At 37.2% G+C, this 9,074-nt stretch overlaps 1 pseudogene; it reads right to left on the bottom strand.

Moving 5' to 3' along the window:
* Positions 1-6,619: 6,619 nt before the first annotated feature.
* LOC124973341 (ubiquitin-conjugating enzyme E2 Q2-like) lies at positions 6,620-7,751 on the bottom strand (annotated as a pseudogene).
* Between the last annotated feature and the right edge of the window lie 1,323 nt (positions 7,752-9,074).

The raw sequence follows: 9,074 nt of genomic DNA, 5'->3' as shown, positions 1-9,074 counted from the left end.
AAAATCAGCTGAAAGATAAATTAGGAAAACTAACCCATTCACAGTACCCCTCAAATAGAAATAAACACAATACTTGGGAATTGATCTATCAAAAGAAGTGAAAGACCTCTACAGTGGAAAAAAAACACTAAATAAATAAATTGAGGAAGACTTCAGAAGATGGAAGAACCACTCATGCTATTGGATAGTAAGAATTATTATTATCAAGATGGTCATAGTACCAAAAGCACTACACAGACACAGTAAAAATTCCATAAAAATTCCAATGACTTTTTTCACTGAAATAAAAAAAACAGTCATAAAAATAAGAAGTCCAGACAAGGTAAAGAAATTCTCAGCAAGAAAAGTGAAGCAGGAGGTATCATGATACCAGACTTTATACTCTAGATATATAGTAACAAAAAAGCATGATATTGACACCAAAAGAGGCAAGAAGACCAATGGAGTAGAATAGAAGGCACAGAGACAAACCCACATGAATATATAGTTATCTCATACTAAACAAAGGCACCAAAAACATGCATTGGAGAAAAGATAACTTCTTCAACAAATGGTGCTGGAAAAATTGGAAATCCATATGTAATATATTGAAAGTTAACCCTATCCCTCACCCTACACAAATCTCAACTCCATGTGGATCAAAGGAATAGTATTGGATCAGCAATGCTGCACTCACTGGAAAAAAATTGTTAGACCAACAATGAAACATTGGTACAGAAACTGACTCCTCAAAAAGATACTTAAAACACAAAAATTAAAATCAAAAGACAAGGCTGGGATAGAGTTCAGTTGGTAGAGTGCTTGCCTAGTAAGCACAAGGCCCTGGGTTCAATCCCCACTACCAAAAAAAAAAAATCAATGTAGATGTTCAGACACGGGTTTGCTGACGGTGATGATAAATAATGTCTACCCTACCTAGCCTTACCCAGCACACTTACTCAGGCATTGGAGATCAAGCTCTGAAGGCACAGATCTAATTTTATTTAGGGTTTCACAAGACATATATAGACACATTATCCAATCAGGTTAACACACTTGTTAAAGTATAACAGAGTCAGCCTATAGTTGAACTATACATCAAGGGTCCAGGTAGTGTAAACAAACCAAGCATGCCTAAGCAATTCTGCCCAGCAACAGGTCTGAGAGAAAGGACTGGAGGAATAGCAAGCTCCTGCACACAGCATGAGGCAAGGCAGTGAGGGTGAGCTCACATGATAGGTTTTTGTGATGCATGATAGAATGAGGCCTCCCCTCAGCTCAAACTCAGCCTCAGTAACTGCAAAGACCTTCATTCCATGGCAAGTCTTTACCATTACCTCAGTTTCTCTGTTCAGACTATTTGGCTTACTTAGACCATGGTGTCAGTGACTGCTATCAGATAAGCTTGAGGAATATTCCCTACAGTTCAGTTGATAGAGTGCTTGCCTAGTAAGCACAAGACTCTGAGATCAAACCCCAGTACTGCAAAACAAAAAAAAAATTAAGACAATATATGTGATGGCATCAAACTAAAAAAAAATCTTCATAGCAAAAGACACAATCAAGAACATGGAGAGAAAAACCTATACATTGGGAAAAAAAAAACACTTTGCTATCTGCTCCTCAGATAGGTTGCTAATTTACAGGACAAACAATAATTCAAAGCTTAATGTAAAAAAAATTAATAAATGGGCAAAGGAATTGAAGAGACACTTTATAGAATAGGAAATACAAATGGGAAACAAATATGTGAAAAAAATGTTCAACCTCTCTTGCTATTAGAATAATGCAAATTAAAACCACACTGAGATTTTGCATCACATAGAATGGCAATTTTCAAGAATACGGTAACAATAAAGTTTGTGAGCTCATGAGCACACGGGGAACAAGGTTCACGCATACATTGCTGGTGGAACTACAATTGTTGCTACCACCCTGAAAAGCAGTATGGATAACCTCAAAAACTAGGAATGGAGCCACCATTTGACCAAGTTATCTCACTCCTTGTACATGAAGTAGTTAAAATCAGCATACTAAAATGATGAAACCAATGGGGTTGCCCTTCATCAGATGAATGAATAAAGAGAATGTGGTATACATACACCCTGGAGTATTAGGCACAAAAAAGAATGACATAAAGAAGAATGACTTTATGGCATTTGACAGTGCATAGATAGATCTGTATAATTTTATGCTAAGTGAAATAACCCAGTTCCAAAAGTCAAAGGTTGAATATTTTCTCTGATATGAGGAAGCAAAACCACATTAAGGAGGACATAAGGGAAATAATGGTATTTCAGTAGATTAGACAATGTGGAATGGGTGGAAGGAAGAGGGATAGGAAAAGGAAAGAGAGTGGAAGGAAACTGACACAATATTCATATGTATATTTACAAAAAACAACAACCCATCACCAGGTACATCCACAGAGTGGGGTCCTAAATAGAATAGGATACATTGCATGCTTGTAACATTATATCAAAATGGATTTTACTGTCATAGCCAAAAAGAACCAATAAATAAATGAATATATAATAATTAAATAAATAAATAATAAATGACAAATATCAATAAATAGAAGTAAGACCAGTAGAACAAGGGAACAGGGAACAAGGAGGAAATCTAATGGGGGAAACCTGGAGCTTGAATTGGAGCATATTATATTCTGTGTTTGTGCAATAATGTCAAAGTAAAATATAGTTTTGTTTATAATCATAATGCATTAATAAAAATTTTTAAAAAGTAACCCTGTAAATGGGAGCTTATATTGATAATTATGTAATTCAAATTGGATGTGGAGGAGAGAATAAAGACAGAAGGAAATTAAAGAATAGAAAGATGGGAAAGCTTAAAGGAATCTGGGGTTCTACAAAGAAAAACTTAATGAGAAAATGTCCATAGTTTTCACTGACTTCTACCATAAAGAGTGGCTGGAGAAAGAGGAGAGAGGGCAGTTAAAAAACTTTTCCCAATAAAATTAAAAGACTGAATCAATGGGGAGAATATTTTAATAAGTTGCACATTAATATTACAGTTATTTCAGAAAAAAAGATGTTTTGATATGGAAATGAAGATATGAATACAACAATTAGGTATGCATTGTGGGAGGTTTTATTAAATGTAAATTTTAGAATACTAATTCTTAAAATCATGAAAAATCTTAATAAAAATCAGTGTCAGTAATTTCACAGTTTTCTTCCTTTGGATGTATATGCAAAATTTTACAATACAGTAAGATCACTGTACAGTGAATTTAAATATAGTATGTTCTACTTTTCCATTAATACTACATGAATTATTTTACACATACATGAATTTCTGAATTTTATGTGGCATTCAGATGATGTCAAATATTGTTATATGTAAGGTCACCTCTCATGTTTTATATATTCTCTTTAATTTTTGGTGCTGAGGCCCAAGTTTACTCAATTGCAAAAGGCAATGCCATTCTTCACAGATTCCCACAGTTGGTTGAGATTGACAAAGACAGATGTAGAAATTCAACTGTCACACTAATGCTTCTGCCTTTTTTGGTTTCTTATACCATCTTTAATTTGCACTCAAAGATTAAAAGTCAAGCATGGATGCTGATAAATTACAAAGTTTTACATTGAACATCAGTGTTTGTATGGATGAAAGCAAAGGGAAAGAATATTCAGAGCTAAATTTCTTCATGTAGATTTACATACATGATGAGAAGCAACTAAGTGTAGTATAGTTGTTTTCCTTTCATCCTGATTTATGGTTATGTTGAAAGAGTCTCAGTATACTATTTTCTATATACTTGGACATTTTTTCTTTTAAATAGTTAATGAATAGTTTTGTTGCAAGGGCTGTGTAAAGATATCTTAGGAGATAGCAATCTGATAGGTTTTAAAGTTTTTAAATAAAAAGAAATACTGTTTACAGAAGAATTATTCTAATTGATTTCTCTTTATTTCTACAAGGAGAAAGTACCACATTTCACCAAAATTTTTACTGTCATGGAATCTTATGTTTCAAAATTTAAAAAAAAAATCTTTCTTTGCCTTGTAGGCAATGATTGAAACATATGTGACATTATCCCTGGCCTTGGCTAATATAAATTTAATAATTTTCTTTTTCATTTTCCCAGTTGTTGAATTACTTGCACATCTATCCTGGAAACTTTCAGTTTATAAAACACATATCCATTATATTTGGATAAATTATTCTCTTCATAATAGTTTTATATAAAAATGGGAATAAATTCATGCTTTGAAATGAATCAAGAAATCTTAGTTATGTCATATGTAACAATGACCTGTGTTTATGGTTATTAGTGGAAAGCCTGAAATTAAGAGATTTAATAACAGACACCATATTCACTTTTTGAAACACTAGCACATTCTTTCTTTGAATATTTGTTTGTACTTCTCATTCATTTGCCTTAAAACACTTTGATTATTCTTTCACTCTCTGTTCTTAGATTGAACCACATAGTGCTTTACCACTTACCTACATCCACAGTTCATCTTTTTTTTCACTTTTTATTTTGAGACAACTTGTCACTAAGCTGCTGAGGCTGCCTTCAAACCTGTTATCCTCCAGACTTAGCCTATTGGGCTGCTGGGATTATCGGAAAGTGCTACTATATTCAGTCTAAGATGTTTGTCTTTAATCAAAGCTTTGCAAAGTATGCTCTTCTATCTGTGATTTTCTTCATTTGTTCCTTTCATTACTTAACTAACTACCAAACACAGTGAGTCACTGGGAATATAGTTCTGAGCCAGATAGTCACTGTGTTATTGTCTGACCTCCTGAATCATATATTCAAATGAATTGTGCTTTGTCATGAACTGCTCTGGAGCACAGATTCAGCTGTATCCTTAAAATGTTAGGGAGCTAACTGTAAATGCACATGAGTGTGTGCACATATTGTGGGAATTCTTGGCATTCATTGGTCATTCTGGTCTTAATCACAGCAAACCTGGCAGCATTGAGCTGGTTCTTCTTTAGACTTTGTTTTTAATAAGACATTCTGTTTGACCTGTAGTCATTTATAATACTGTTTTTGTTTCTGCTGGTGTCATGTCATTGATTTCACATTTTTATGTGTGATATATTTTCTATAATTGTATCATAAAACTTATAATCAATATTTCTTAAATGTTCACAATTTTCAAGGTAATTCTCATATATGTTGTGAGGGCTTAGAATTGTAGTTAACAATTTCAAGAAATGAACCACATTATAAAAACTTACTGGAGGCTACCTAAGCCTGAATCCTGCATAACTTCATCCCTCCCCACTCTCCCCACATTCTCTAACCACTGGGCTCCCAGTTGCATTGCTTTCCCTCCTTCCCTCTTTTACTACCACCCTGGTCTACTCCATCTCTGACCCTTTTCCACTGTGATGGGTGCCTGTTGGCCACCTAGTGCTAGGCTCTGCAGCCAGTCTTCTGCCCACACTACCATGATGGTCATGCCCCAGCTCAACCTGTGCCAAGCTCAGTTCTCAATCCTGCTGGAGTATGCAGGAACACCCAGAGACCAGTCCCATTCCCAGGCCTATGTCTAGGAACTTGTGTCCTCCTGGGGTCCCCAGAGCACACAGACTTCTCCTGTCTGGGTCAACATTCTGACCCAGACTATGCACAATTATGCTGGAATCTCCAGTAAGACCCCAGAGTCACATAGGAAGCCTGCACTTTTGCTGTTTGCTGACAGGCCTATGTCTATCGAGGCAGGCATCTGAATCTTCCCTATCACCAAAGTCCTCCGAATTTTCTAATGCAGTTCTTTGCATGGATTTCCCCTGAAAATCCCTGCAAATCCCCTGCAAATCCATGGGTCCCCTATGGACCCCAACCTGGCAGAAAAGACAATTGAGCTGGTCACCCAGGAAACCAGGTAAGTTATTTGAAATGAGCTGCCATCAGATATTTCCAGACATTACCGGTTCAGTTAGTGTGGATCACAGCTACTGTATGTCACCAACTCCCTCTGCTACAGAATGTCTCCAACTCCCAGGCACTGGACAGCATAAGGAAGAATGAGGCAGGTGACAAGGCTGCCAGCAGTCCAGGGGGGGATAAAGAAAATAATGGATTTTTCTTCAAGAAGCAATAGAAGCCCACACATACTAGTTCTGCCCCTGTTCTGAGAGTGGGCCAGCTACAGAGAGGACTTTGTACAATCCAAGCACAGTCCCTTACCTATGTGTTTTACCCTGAGTGGAAGATGAAAATAGAGGAGTAGAAACTCTTAGCTGAAGTAATTCTTCCTGGTCACTGCTGAGGTGCAAATCTTCGAATCCTCGTAACCCATGGACTCAACATAGGAAAGTCACTACCAAGTCGCAACTGCAGTAACCTGATGCTGACTTGTCTGCTTAAAAGATTTCACTTTTCAAGAAAAAGAGATAAGGAGTGGCCAGTAAGTGTATTTATCAGAAAAATACAGTAAAGGCCCCACTGCTCAATCCAAGATAAATAAAGTTAGCAAAATGAAATGACTGTAACATATACTGGATGTCAGTTGACAGATTATCGACTAAAATATCTATTAGCTAACATCTTTGGTACTGCTGTTATAGGGGCACTCAAAGCTTGTATCTACATGTTGGGAAGATTTTCTTTAAAGCAACATTGTTCCAAACATATGAGAGTCAACATATTTTAGCCATTTTCCTCTGGAGGAGTGTACCAGCCATTTTTCTCATGTATCTGTACAATGGAATTATAGGACTGTTGGGCTCTTGCTAGATTATATTGATTCTTATTTGCTCGAAACTGCACTCTGGCCTTGCCTTTGACTAAGGTGGCATTCATTTGCATGATGACCGATTCTATTGAATAGGCACTGCTCCAGTCCTGTTTTGTGAGAAGTTCCATACATAATGCTCCTCCACCCAACACATACCCTCCTGAGAGAACAAGTAATACCACTTGAACAAATGGAGGATCAAAGGGAAAGTTATCCTTAAAAGAGAAGTTAAGCAAAATGTATTCTATGCCTTCTTTTTCTTTTAAGATCTGAAGATCACTGTGCGACGGACTATCAGGGTCAACCTTCTTCAGTTTAACATGCCAATCATATAAACTGTCATTTATGAGTTCCACTGAATAAATCCCTGTTTTATAACTTTGTGATCTGTATATGTCCCTGAGCTCTTTCATAAGTCTATCTGAAGCTTGCACTGACCCAGACACCACACTATTTAAATGGCCTTGCCTTTGAGTCTTCCTAATTTTCTCTAATACTGCCAAATTTTCTTTTTCAATTCCTTCATCCTCTGACTTTCCCACTAATAGGCTCTTCTTCCTTCATCTCATAATGATCCAAGTCTTCTATATCTTTGGCCATCTCTTCTTCCTCCTCCTCTTCTGAAGTCACTTCTTCTGTTATTCCATTCTGACCTGTGAGGAGTGGTTGATCTAGCATCTCAACATCCAGGTGCTGAGGAAGATTATATAATCTGCAGAGTTCACATATCAACCACTTCAATTGCTGATGAATCGAATTGTTGTTCTTAGTATCTTCCAGAAGTTCCAGAACTGATGTCAGAGTTGGGTCATCGGAGTTCACAAACCATATTGGTGAAGAAGATGGGTAACATTCCATGATGTTGCAGTGGAGTGTGAGTGGCGGCTGTGGTGAGTATGGGCTACCTGGCGGTGCCAGTGGCGGTACCAGGAACTGGCAGTGCAGTTCGTCCAGCTTCCAGCTGATTATGCGGAGTAGCTCCTACTTCTTGTCTAAGATGGACGCCAAGAACTTCAGCTCGGTCTTGAGCCCTGACAGAGACATCTTCCCCTTATCTCCGGCGGGAGGGTTGCGGAAGGGGAGCTGAGCCTGGAGCCGCCCTGGGGGGCCTGCCAGGGCCGCGCTCTTGCGGCTCGGCCTCTCCCTGCCCCAGCGACCGGCGTTGGAGCTTGGCTGGAAAATGTTGAGGGGTGCGTTGCCTTAGAGGGCAGCTGTATGTCAGCCTGAGCAGCTGCTCCCTTTGTAACTGACTCCAGCCTATCAATTTTTTGATTGTTTCTTTGATTTCAATTTCATTGATTTCAGATCTGATTTTACTATTTCCTGTGTTCTACTTCTTTTGGCGTTGCTCTGTTCTTCTTTTTCTAGGGCTTTGAGCTGTAGTGTTAGGTCATTTATTTGTTGATTTTTTCTTCTTTTATTTAATGTGCTCCATGAAATAAATTTTTCTCTGAGTACTGCTTTCAGTGTCTCAGAAATTTTGAGATGATATATCTTTGTTCTAGTTTATGTGTAAGAATTTTTTTATTTCCCCCGATGTCTTCTGTTATCCATTCATCATACAATAGCATATTATTTAATCTCCTAGTGTTGGAGTAGTTTCTGTTGTTTACTCTGTCATTTATTACTAATTTCAATCCATTATGATCTGATAGTATACAAGGTAGTGTCTCTATCTTCTTGTATTTGCTAACATTAGCTTTGTGGCATAGAATATGGTCTATTTTAGAGAAGGATCCATGGGCTGCTGAGAAGAAAGTGTATTTGCTTTTTGTTGAATGGTATATTCTATACATGTCCATTAAGACTAAATTATTGATTGTGTTTTTGAGATCTATGGTTTCTTTGCTCAATTTTAGTTTGGAAGATCTGAGTGGTGAGAGATGTGTGTTAAAAACACCTAGTATTATTGTCTTGTGGTATATTTGATTTCCGGAATTGAGAAGGATTTTCTTGATATTCATGGATGAGCCATTGTTTGGGGCATAGATATTTATGATTGTTATGTCTTGCTGATTTATGCTTCCCTTAAGCAGTATAAAATGTCCTTCTTTATCCCTTCTGTCTAACTTTGGTTTGAAGTTCACATTATCTGATATGAGGAGAGATACTCCAGTTTTTTGGCTGAGTCCATATGCATGGTATGTTTTTTCCCATCCTTTCACCTTTAGTCTGTTGGTATCTCTTTCTATGAGATGAGTCTGCTGCAGTCAGCATTTTGTTGGATCTTTCTTTTTAATCCAATCTGCCAGTCTATGCTTTTTTGATTGATGAGTTCAGGCCATTATCATTCAGGGTTATTATTGATATATGATTTGTACTCCTGGTCATTTGGCTCATTTTTGTTTTTTGACATGACTTGGTTTC

Source organism: Sciurus carolinensis, assembly GCF_902686445.1.
Source record: "Sciurus carolinensis chromosome 14 unlocalized genomic scaffold, mSciCar1.2 scaffold_125_arrow_ctg1, whole genome shotgun sequence".
NCBI classification, from domain to species: Eukaryota; Metazoa; Chordata; class Mammalia; order Rodentia; family Sciuridae; genus Sciurus; species Sciurus carolinensis.
The sequence above is the reverse complement of the archived record's forward strand: the minus strand, read 5'-3'. Positions and strand labels throughout refer to the sequence as shown.